Source organism: Seriola aureovittata, chromosome 23, assembly GCF_021018895.1.
Source record: "Seriola aureovittata isolate HTS-2021-v1 ecotype China chromosome 23, ASM2101889v1, whole genome shotgun sequence".
NCBI classification, from domain to species: Eukaryota; Metazoa; Chordata; class Actinopteri; order Carangiformes; family Carangidae; genus Seriola; species Seriola aureovittata.
The window spans coordinates 15,369,277-15,381,744 of record NC_079386.1 but is presented as its reverse complement, the minus strand read 5'-3'; the positions used below and the strand labels follow the sequence as shown (position 1 = coordinate 15,381,744).

The window sequence follows — 12,468 nt, the reverse complement described above, 5'->3', positions numbered from 1 at the left end:
AACAAACAGGATGGAAAAACACTTCCCCTCTCCTCCTCCAGCCTCCATTTTCTCTCTTCCTTTCCTCACCTCATCCTCTTATTTCTGTGTCTCCTATCGTCTCCCTGTCTCCCTCCTACACCCTCCTCTCACCTCTCCAGTGGCTCTGTCCTTTTTTTTTTTTTTTCCTCAGAGACATCCACCATTTGGGAAAGAGGAAAAACGGAAAGAGATAGACACAAAACAAAACAGAAAGTCTGCAGCACCTGCTCTCTCACAAAATGGCTGCAGACATGATGGTGTGAAGTCATTTTTGGAAGTGCAGGTGACATCAGGATGTGAAATTGCTGCATTTGAGGTGGAAGCTGTAAGGAGGGCGGAGACATCTGTTTAGACTGCTGAATGAAAATTAAATCCTCTCAGCATCAACACACTCTTTTCTTCTTTTTTTTCTTCTTTTTCTCATGAATATTTTTTCTCTCCATCCTCTTAGTGTTTCTCATAATTTCTCTCTCTCTCCCTTCCTTCCTTCCTTCCTTCCTCCTCCTCCTCCTCCTCCTCCTCCTCCTCAACATCTATTCCCTGTCTCTCTGTGGCAACGCATACTGAATCAGTGAGAGACAGACGGTGCGTGGGGTCTCCCCGGAGGACGGGTAAAAAACACACAACAGTGCGCACATACAAACGCAGACATATGCCCAAGCAAGAAAACCCTCTGTCTCCGAACATGGGAATACACATACACACACACACACACACACACACACACACACACAAGAGGACGCACGCCTGGATGATTTTCACGCTGATAAATTCTGACACTGTAATTTTTCCTTATCGGTAATCTGCAGTCACTGAGTCTCAAATAGCTTCTTCAAACATGCGTGAAGCCACGGGGAGACTCTGAGGAGGAGATTAATGGAAATCACACACACACACAGACACACACACGTCCTGCTGGTCCTGTCGCACACTTGAAAAGACACACAGTTTTGCAGGAAGTGTTGCAGAACCACAAGCATTTCAACAGTTGGTCGAATCTTTGATCGCAATTTCAATCAATTTTAGCCTCTTTTTGTGTGATCTAACCCAACATTAATCACACTCCTCTCTCTCCTTCTGTCGGCGCCTCCCTCCATCTTTTCCTCCCTCCAAGTGTCTTTTCATCTACGTCTCTCATCGCTTCACGCCAAGCATCTTTTCCCCTTCTGTTACTTCAACTTGATTTTGATAAACATTAACTTCTGCGTCGTTGTGTAATCTCATTCACAGGGCACACACACACACACACACACACACACACACACACACACACACACACACACACACACACACAACCACGCCACCAAATTAAAAGTTTACACTTGGCAAAGATGCAGATATTGACATTGAATAGCAATTGAGACAATGTTAACGCCCATTCCTAGTTATAACAGTGTATTTGTGGGTGGATGGGTTGGTTTTCTGCATCATATCCCTGTGAGGACATTTAGTCTTTATGAGTAAATTAATTCACATATTCAGACTGAATACATCGTTAGTGTTCAGCAGGGTTCTTGTGATATGATCAAAAGCACCAGCACAGCTCTTGAGTGGACAGATTCTTTGTCCGCTGTTGTTTCGAAGGTCAAGAACGAACGTTTAATCTCAAGGCCTGTTTCAAAGGCAGCTTCATGTGAACTCAAGAGCTGCAGTCCTACTCGGCCTAAATTTGGATTACATTCTTCCTGGCCGTCAACATCCCATAATTGACTGTGTGCCAGTGTGTCTGTTGTTTAAAGATTGAGTGGCAGACCCCTGTGTGTGCTAACATATTAACTAATGTTCCAATTTCAAATCTGACAAACCAGTTACTGAATCCTTGTTTGAATTGTGCAGGCCTCTTTAGTTTCATGTAGATTTTGATTTCAAAAATGACAAACACAGATGTCTCCATGTTTTCTTCTTCATGCTGCATCCTGTGAAACATCGTGTAAAGTAATCCGTCTATTTGAAGTATAATTGCATCAACCAAGAAGCACAAACACTGAATCTTGTCAGGCAGGTCAAAGATATCTACAGAGACAGTTCTGACAGTTTGTGATCATCACAAAATGTCAGTTAGCTCCAACAGTTGTGTGTGAACTTTTCCCCTTCCACGCCAGAATTAATTTTAGCAGCAGGCGGATGGCCGCCGCCATCAGTCACGCAAAACCCTCAAACCGTTGTGACTCATTTTGACTTGATGATAGCGGACCTTCAGACCAAGAGGCAGCGAGGACAGAGGCACAGATTGTGTCAAGAGGAAATCTAGTTGGACAAGTGTTGGCATGCCGAAGCGGCATATAAATGTGTGAGTGCGCTGCTTATCTGTTTATTTTGTGTTGGACATGTTGGTTCACAGGCTCATCCTTCTTAGGAAGAACAAAGAACAGACATGGCTGAAACTGTGTGAAGTGAGCCCGTTTGCTGATGTTGTGCTTTGACCATGAGACGAGATAAGGACAAGTCTGCACACGAAGGAAAACTGACGAGTCTCTGACTCAGACTAGTTTCAGGTTGTAAAATATGAACCATTTGTGTGAAACTTTGTCACGACAGCCGTGTGAAGTCTTGAGTGATGATTTAAAAGTCACCGTGACATTGACCTTTGACCTTTCACCCCCAAATGCAGTCAGTTCATTCTTGAGTCCTAGTGAACGTTTTTGCCAAATTTGAAGGAGTTCCATCAACGGACGGACAGACGGACGGACGGACGGACACCCTGAAAAACAGTAGGCCTGCGCCTGCAGCTCTGGAGACACAACTAGAAAAAGGCAGTGAATGCCTCGTGTGTGTGATTTTGCGATTCACGGATTCAAACACTTGCGCTTGAAGCTGCTCGCCTGGGGAAGCAGAGAAGGTGACATGGGCGAAGATGCGGTGATAAACAGCAAAGGACAGGCAATGCGGCGGAAAAATGACAGGGCAATCTTAAGGACAGAGGAGATTTAGGGACTCACAGGAAGGTGGAAAGGGATTGAATCGGGCAAACAGAGGGAGGGCTGGTCAGAGGAAAATGTAGGTACACCGAGAGATTAATGGCAGGGAAGTTCACAGATATTGGAAACGAGAGAATGGGAAGGAGGAGGCGGTGAGATTTAGAGGCGTCAAACATAAGAGAAAGTGCCACACAAATAATAAAGTGATTAGCAGATGAAGGGCTGAGGTGAAGGATAGTGAAGGAGGGAAAGGTGAGGTGAAGAAAGAAGTGATTTAAAGATGTTTTCGAGACTTTGTTGCTCTCTCAACTTTCCTCCAATGATGGTGAAGACACATGTCAAAAAGGTTTAGAGTGGATGGATCAATGGGCAAATAGATTGGGGTATAGACTAGTGCCATAGATAAATATTAGACATCTATGCAAAGTGCAAGATAGATAACGAGATGTTGCAAGCTGTGGCGAGGAGAGAGAATTAATAAGTTAAAGTCGAAAGAGGAGAAGAATAAAACACCAAGGGGGAAAAAGAAAAGAAAGAAAGGAAATAACGGTGTAGTGGAAGAGAAGCTCCGGACAAATAACTCACTTCACTCAGTGAGTTTTTCTCTCATTTCCAGGATTGTTGTTTTGTTCAGACAATGGAGGGAAAGACAGAGGAGGGGTCTGTCTTTATGGCATTGCCTGTTGTATATTAGTTTCCTCTCACCACTTGTTGCTGCAGTGGTCCAATGTCCCCACACGTATCATTAAAGTTTAATTAGACTGCAGTGATTCTTCTTCTATATTTACAGCTGTTATTCAGTGTTTTAAACTCAAACTTACAGTTACATCGACTGTAAATAAAGATGGACGTAACCCAGTGGTATCTGAAGAGTGGGCTGCTCCACCGTTGCCATCTTTGCAGTGCCTGACTCTGCCTCTAATCCAGAAATGGGCAAAGAGGCGGGGCTTGTGTGTAGAGACTTTGGGTGCACGTAGGTTTGTGGCAAGAATACGCTCAACCACCTGTCACTCAAAGCGGTATATGCTCTCAATTATGCAGAACTTTGAGCTTTAATAAAAATTTAAACGGGTGAGTTATGTAAAAATTCACCTCTCGTACAGCTGTCATGAAGGAGGAAATTAGCTATAGAGACCAGACCCATTTTTTGTACCGGGCTGTAAACATTTATTTCTGCTGTAAAGTTGGACATTTTAACATGGGAGTCTGTGGGGATTGACTCACTTTTAGAGCCAGACTAGAAGAACCGCAGTTTTTTGGCACGTCCATGTTGGCTTCATTCTCATCAGCCCCGGAGGTTGCCACATGGTTTCTTTATATTATGGTCGTTGCTTTGGTTGAGCATCACCTATTTGTATTTTCTCAAAAACCTGTCCATCTTGTTCCCTACCAGCCATATTGGATGATTATGGACTTGACGTTTCATGTCCAATCCCATCATTCAGTGCCAGTGCAGGAAATAGCATGTAGAGCTTTTCTGTGGTTACATTTCCTCTTCCTTCTCTCGCTCTTTTCCTCTCTCTCTTGAATTTGCAATCTTTCTGTCTGCTCACTTCTCTCTCTTTCACACACACACACAGACACACACACACACACACTCGTATACGCCCACATGTAGTATGCTTGAATGCCCTCTCTGCTGTCATCAACTGACTCACACAAGCGCTCCGGACTTCATATTTATGCATGTTTGCGAATGCAATTTGAGTCAAACAAACACAATCACATACACAGCCGAGTTAAAAGGGCGGAACAAGGGTCTGAGAGAATATTATCAGCATTGGTCAAGGCTCCAGTGGGTTGGCACACACACACACAAACACACACACACACACACACACACACACACACACACACAAATGCTGATTAAAAGGGGTGTAACAGGCAGGTCTGACAGACAATATTATCTGCTTTGGTCAAGGCCCGGCAGCTTGACATGCAGAAACACACACACACACATACACATGGCATCTCACTACTACTGCAAGGTGTTTTTTTCATTAGGACCCAGTCACTGGAGGCAATTACGCGGGTCATCCATGTTTTTAATTGAGACATCGGGCAAAGACAGATAGAGACGCAGAGAGCAGAAGGGACGGGGGAAAAGAAAAGGTAGAGCTGGAGGGAGAAAAAAACAGACCATGACAAAGAGGAGAAGGAGACAGAGAGAATAATGGGCTGACATGAAATGTCCGTCTCACTCGTGCTGCATGCCAGTGTATAACTAAGAAGTGTGTGTGTGGTTGTGTGTGTTTGTGTGTGTCACCCTCACTCACAGTCAACATCGTTTTCATATTTTTCACTTTTAATTCATCATAAATACTGTAGCAGTGTTGCTGTAGTGTACGCGGCATGCAGCAAGGCAGTAGAGGTTCGATAACACATTTGTGCTTCTTACTCTTAGACGCTGTAAATAAATAAATCTACAACAAATGAGCTCAAATATTTGAAAATGAATCTATAACAATAATGAAAAGCTTTCAGTTGTTTTGTCCCACTGTAGTACATTACGTTACCTTGTTATGTTATGTCGTTATGTTACGTTACGTTACGTTACGTTACATTATGTTTTCTTATACGACCTGCAGAAGCACTTCAGTGTGTAGGCAGTAGTGTGACATGAATGAAAGTGCAGCATATACTACTTACAGACAAATGCTGGAGAAGTGGATGATTGTGTGTGAGTGGTTTAAGAAAGCAGCTAGGAGTAAACCCAATCAGAAAGCAGAACCACAACTACAGATGTTTCTGTATCACCTCTCTGCAAACAGATTATTTGATGTTCAAAACCTGCATTTTTTGGTGGCGTATTCCTTTAATAGTGATATTCTCTGTATGTGTATATCAGGGGTGCAGCCTCCATAGAATTCCATGCCAAGCCCATTATGTATAATCCGATATGATGAATAGGTTAAATTATGTACGTATTGACCAGACACACACAGTGAAATCATCGATCTCTTTCTCCCAGAAGAATAAAGGGATACGCAGGATACTGATCCCCCGAGGGAACAGTAACAGTAGTTTGGTTGGTTATAAAAACGATAACCTCGACCCTCGCTCACCTCCTGCATGTTGGATGTGTTTTAATACTCACACACAATCACTACAGATGTATAAATGAAAGTCATGTCTAATGTTGAAGGTCAACTGTACATGTAGCTCATTATCTTTGGATGTTACAAAGACTGAATTTAAAGTGAGAATATCTCTGATTATCTCACCTCTCTCTATTAAGGGAAGAATTTCTGCCACCAATACACAAATTCAATATATGTAGGCTACATAAACTGAAGTTCCATATATGAAATGTATGTACATATAGACTAAAAACATAACACAAATTATATATGAAATCTATTAGAAATTTCCTATATTCACATATATGTCTCGCCCATAGAAATATGTATCTTTATTATGGCTATTTCTTATATGTTATAACCTTTTATCTTCATATATCCAGAAGGTGTATATATGTGATTATAATATATCCCCTTATAGGTGGCATATATGGCAACATCACTCTTGATATACGGACATATATGTCATGTATTACATTTCTGTTTGGTGAAATCTGCTTCCTTTAAAAGAATGGTATGTTTTTCATTTAAAAAAATCTGAATTTTATATTTAGTATGATGATAATTAAGGCAATAACTCCCATGTAAAAAGTTGAGCAGGGAGTGGATGTTCGTCTGTACCACCGCTGTTGGCCTAAGTGATTCTTGACTGGATCCCGGCAGTGACTCACGCCGACCGGGCGAGGCGAGATATACGATCTATAATGGACTGTTTTCAAATCGGCTCAGAAATGACCAGGGTGATGAGGTGGCCAAGACTTTCAAACTGCATGAATGTAATCGCTCTTGCTGGCGCAGGCAGTGGCAGGTCATTAGTTGTGGGGCCCCGCTCGGTCACTAATGAAGCCCTTTCTGTACATTACCTTAAGTGCGTCATCTTTATGTGGTTGTAAAAAGCGGCACGGTTTTGCTTAGTCATGGCTTCCTTAAAGCTGTTTCAATCATGGCGAAGCATTTTCAGTGAATGCTAGAACAGTCGGTGGTGCTCAGGGCTGATTAGTTTGGTGATTGAAGTGGGATGAGTTTACCGCAACATGTTATCTTGCAGAGGTTTGAATCATGGCTCAGCGTTTTGATGGATGTTACAGAAAATGTCCAGGATTGATTTGTTGTGCTGAACATAATTACATTTTGCTGGTTAAGCTATTCTTGGATGAAACCCTGAATGTTTCTTTAAGCAGCATTTCAGCCTCTCAACAGGAAACACTGAGGTTATCTGGGATCTCAGTATTGATTGTCAGTGAAGCCAATAGCATTCCCTCTTCTGTGTGTGTGTGTGTGTGTGTGTGTGTGTGTGTGTGTGTGTGTGTGTGTATGGAATCTATTGATTGTGCATTTATGATTTAACCTACATCTTTAAAGAGAAGAGATCCTTGTAGAGTCAGTATGCAATCAGCAGGAAGCTACATGAGTGGAATAAGGTTTGTATGAGTGCTGTGCATGCGTGTGTGTGTGAGTGTGTGTGTGTGTGTGTGTGTGTGTGTGTGTGTGCATATGTTTATGCTTTCTATACTGTAAGCTTGTGGCAAAGCTATTCCATTGGTCCAAGTATATAATCAGTGAAAACATAGATAGGCGTACAGCATCCGTAGTAAGGCATGCTTTTTGTGTGTGTGTGTGTGTGTGTGTGTGTGTGGTGTGTGTGTGTGTGTTGAGTATGTTGGGGTCCCATCTGTTTTTCAACCTCTCACTTTCTCCATCCCCTCTACTCAGTCTGCTCTCGGCTCCGATCTATCTCCCCTCCCATCTGATGCTGCAGCTTATCATTGACTACATTCGCTTTCTCTCCATCCTCTTCTCAGGTTTCAGGTCTTCCCCTTTCACTGCGTCCAGTGCAATACTGTCTGTCTTACTCTTTTTCTCCATGTTTCTTCCTCAAATGTGGGTGAAACAGAAAGATAACTCTCCTCATATCCACAGTTAAACAGTGTTTGTGTTCCATATTTGTGTGTGTCTGGTGCTTTTCTCAGAACAGCACTTCTGCAGGTGGCTCTATACTCTACTGAGATGGCAATGTTGTTGATTTAATGGCCCATGCTGTCACAGAGGTGTTACAGAGAGATGTAATTATGCACAAACATACCCCAGTGACGCCTGCATGGTTTAATATCTCTCACAATCTGTTCCTGAGCATCTCCACATCTCCAAGATAAGGACTGAAGATGAGGTTTAGATGCTGGTAGAACGGTTTTGTAGATCTGTCGGTTGGTTGGTCCAGAGTGAAATATCTTAACAAATCGTTGATAAGATGGCTATAACATTTTATATGAACACTTTTGATTCCCAATCCGACAATGAATCCTAATGATTTAAGGATGAACCCTAATCACTTTAGTGACATCAATCTTCGCTTTACATTGTGTTCAGGGCTAGTTGGCAAATATTACCATGCCAACAGGCTTAGGTAAGATAGTGAACATGGAAACCATTATAACTACTAAACATCAGCATGTTAGCATCGCTATTGTGAGCAGGTTAGCATGCTGATATTAGCATTTAGATGGAGGGAGTCAATGAAAAGAAGCAAATTAGACACGAATTAGATCAGAGCGGCAAATATTGATGCGAAGATCCACTCAGGCAAGTTAAAAAACTTTGCGCTTAACCTTAATTATTCTACCTTCCAGCAAACATCTTTATAATGGTATTGTATACTGCATACTGGCTGTTGAGCTGATAAACTGGAGCAGGAACATGTAGGATGGTGATACTGATGTTTTGAAGCCTTGGCCATGTTCAAAAATTGATTGTTAGTGGTTTATAATTGGCAGAAATACTCGTAAACATAAAAAAAAACATGTACAACCTCTGTAAAAATTTGAACCCTATGTACTTGCATGCAATTGAAGGATTAAGGATTAAGAAGAAGAATTTTAAATGTGTAGCCTAATCACATCCAATGCCGTATCCTCAGAGTCCCCCGTGTTTTAAATGATGAATTTAGTGGTTATTGCTCTAAGGCTTATCCATTGAAAAGGGAACTTGAACTCTCTTTAATCCATTCACTTAGCGGAGAAAATGTGTCCCAGACAGATGTTTTATGCGACTGCTAATTTAAAATGAACAGATCACATGGCAAGTATAGCACTTGCACATGCTGAACCTCCCCTAAGTTCACTGAAAGCCCTAAAGTTAGAAGATGCAACGTTGTTCGCGCAGATACAAATTTTACACATCAGTCAGCCCTCAGTTACAAGGATGTTTAAAGAAAATAAGATTAAAACACAAGAACTGCACCCACCAGCACATAAATGCACCACAGCGGCAGATTCTTCATTTCAGTCACTGCTCTCAGCTGCAGGACCACACAGTAATCAGGTAACCGTGAGCAAAAAGCAAATGCGATTTTAAATGATCATTATGATGGATTACCTTTCCACAAACAACTTTAAAACCTCTGCAAGTTGAATTGATGTTTATTTTATAGAAAAACCAAGAGAGGCTGGGAAGACAGTGTGCGAAAGTGTACAAACTTGTCATATGTAATGCTTTATAAAACATGCAAAAACACTAGTATGCTCCTTGAGTTTCCTGAAAGCCATATGCTGCACTAACATATTCAGGTTATCTATTATGCATCTAATGTGATCTCTGTCTGAACCTTTTCTGTCGTTTCTATAATGAAAGGATGAAACATCTTATATATTGAGTGGTATAAGGCACTGAGGCTGCAGGCCTGTGTTCAGTTTTGACTTCAGCCATTTTCAAAAACTAAATGAAATGAAGTAAGGTAATTTACAGAATAAGAGCTTTCTACCCTCGGAGCTGTTACATCAGAGGCTGAGTATTGCTTTTTTTATTTAACAACTCTGAAGGCGTTAAGGCTTTTTAAGGAGGAAAAGCTTGTGTTGCCCAGTGGAAAACACTCAGTATTTATTTGTTTTTTTATTGTTTCAGCTGAGCTTTTTTGATTGGTTCGAGGCACACTCCATTCCCAAAAAGCACCGCCGTGCCAGCCGTAGCGGTAACAGGGGATCTAATTAGCTAATTAGCTAATTTTATTAGTCCTGTTCTGTTTTTTTTCATATATATTAAGAGAAAACCTTCCCACTTTCACCCAGACAAGGTGCTTGAATCGAAAATCGGTACCGAGCACTTCTCCATTACGGATGAATGTGAGAGTGACTGGGTAATATATTTTATTCCTTATATCCACCGCTGTGGCTCTGACCCTGGTGCTCCACATATTGGCTGCCTGTAATGGTGCCCTCTTGTAATAATAGTGCAGGTCCAAAGTGGCTGCCCTGGGGAATCTCAGCTGGACTCTATTATTCGACTTCACTGTTGCCTTCAACAATTAATTGAAAAAAAAAAGAGAAAAAGAAGATTGGAGAAAGACAGACTGGAGGAGGCAGGAGAGGGAATCAATATAGTGGGTGTTTTTTTAAGAAGTCAATACAAATAGGCCTATAAAGTTTTCCAGCTATATGGGACACACATGAATGCACTTACTCTCAAATAGGACAAAGTCAGGCTTTAGTTTGTTGCTTTCTCTTTCTTTAAAGGAGCAATTTGTAGCTGTTCAGACTTACCAGTCTCGCCAAGTTCAGCCATCTTTGTATTTACAAGACAAGAGGGAGTTATATACCTCCCTCTGGGCAGTCTGGGCACTACAGTGACTCGGTATCGGAAAGTGATGAGACAGGCCAACTGGGCCAGGGCCAGCTGGTTAGCATGTTAACTTCTTTAGAAGAAAATAAGTGATAGAAATAGAGCAAAACAAGAGGATTGCTTTCCTTGTTATAAGATCATTTCTTCACAGAGGCATACACACAGTAAAGTGAGTGTGTGTGAGAGAGATTACAGAGATAGGCACTGGTTCAGCGTGGTATTAGACTACAAACAAGCTACAAATTATCCAACTGAAAACAAACTAGTGATTCTGAAACACTGCATTGCAAGGAGGTTGGTCTGTTGGTCTCTCAGTTGCTCCAACACTTTGGTCAGACTGATATGATTTGATAACGCTGTGAAGTTTGCAGCTGTAGTATCATTAAATAGATGTTTACAATAAGCTGTGGCCATGCTACCACTAAGTAAATCAATACTTTGAGTCTATTTAAAGAAGGATAATCATTTAAATAATGAGGTTACAGATGCAATTCAAGTTTAAATGACCCTTTATTTGAATTTAATGTGATGTGTAAATACATTGTAGGTGTTGTTTTTAAAGACCCGTACTCTATGGTGTCAGATTAAACGCTGACCAAACTAACAGACACTCTGTAAAAAGAGACAATTAAGTTGTCACGATGTGATGTGATGTGATGGCGTATTCCCTCACAGACAATTCTTCCTTTGAGTTTCAGGTGATTGACAGTAAGTGGAGCATGAAATAACAGCCACACTCCTAACAATAAAATTAACAATAAAACCAGCACTTTGACAAAAACCAAATGAAGGCTTCATGTTTACTGTCATGGATTACCTCAGTCTGTGGAGGCTGTTTATCATACTGCAGAGGAATGGTTGGCGGCTAATGGCTTCTTCTTCGGAAACGAGGAAAATGAGTTTTAAATGTAAAGGAGAGGAGCAATCCACACTACTGTAAGAGTACACCAGGGGCTTGAATCTGCAGCCAGAGGTAGCCATCACAAAGGTTCACCCAACAGAAATGCGTGTACCAAATATTGTGGAAACTAAATATTAGCATATTAGCATGTCAAATACCTGTGGATATTTACTGAAAGTCTAAATTCAAGTGCTGTTTGTTTTCTGTTTCAGACTGAAAAGCACAAGTCACATGTTAGACAACACCTCCAGTCTGAAGAAAGTGTGTTCAGCAGGCACATGAATCCAACAAGAGACTAAGGCAGCTCATCCGAAGGGGCTGGTTCCACACGGAGATCGAATCAACTTCGTCAAGTGTGAGTTCATAAGGACACACACTCTCCTTTTGTGTGTGTGTGTGTGTGTGTGTGTGTGTGTGTGTGTGTGTGTGTGTGTGTGTGTGTGTGTGCGTGTGCGCGTGTGCGTGTGTGTGTGCAGCCCTGACAAGTACAAACAGTCCGGTGACATACAGTTACATGGCTCCTCAGAGCTCAGAGATGCTGTGGGCATGTTTAGTACTGGATTCAGACAGAGAACATCAGCATTCAGTGTTTAGTGGCACCATCTGTCCCTGAGCAGGAAAACTCACACACACACACATACACATACACACACAAGCAGACATACAGTATGTACAATACGCTCATACGTCTCCCCCTCATACACACACTCAGATTTCCTAATTATCCCCCTCCAGTGGACGCTTGATTTCCCCTCTCTTCCTCCATCTTTTTCCGCTCTGTCTCCTCTCGGTCTCCCACAGCATCGGATGGTGTCTATTTAAAAGGATTGCTCCACACACACACACACACACATACGCACACACACACACTTTCTCTCCCTCTCTCTCTCCCTCTCTTTCTCTCTCTCTCTTTCTCTTTGTTTGCCTGTCTTGCAGC

The 12,468-nt window shown here is 41.8% G+C and overlaps 1 protein-coding gene across 4 annotated transcripts in view; it reads left to right on the top strand.

The window, feature by feature from the left end:
* htr2cl1 (5-hydroxytryptamine (serotonin) receptor 2C, G protein-coupled-like 1) overlaps nt 1–12,468 on the top strand; it is a 111,309-nt gene that overhangs the window by 42,106 nt on the left and 56,735 nt on the right. For 3 of the 4 annotated variants that reach the window (XM_056369459.1, XM_056369460.1, XM_056369458.1), the window contains one exon: nt 11,744–11,886. The exons of the other annotated variant lie outside the window; for it this stretch is intronic. The gene's annotated coding sequence lies outside the window, so the exon portion shown is untranslated. The remainder of the gene's footprint in view (nt 1–11,743; nt 11,887–12,468) is intronic. 4 annotated transcript variants of the gene reach the window in all.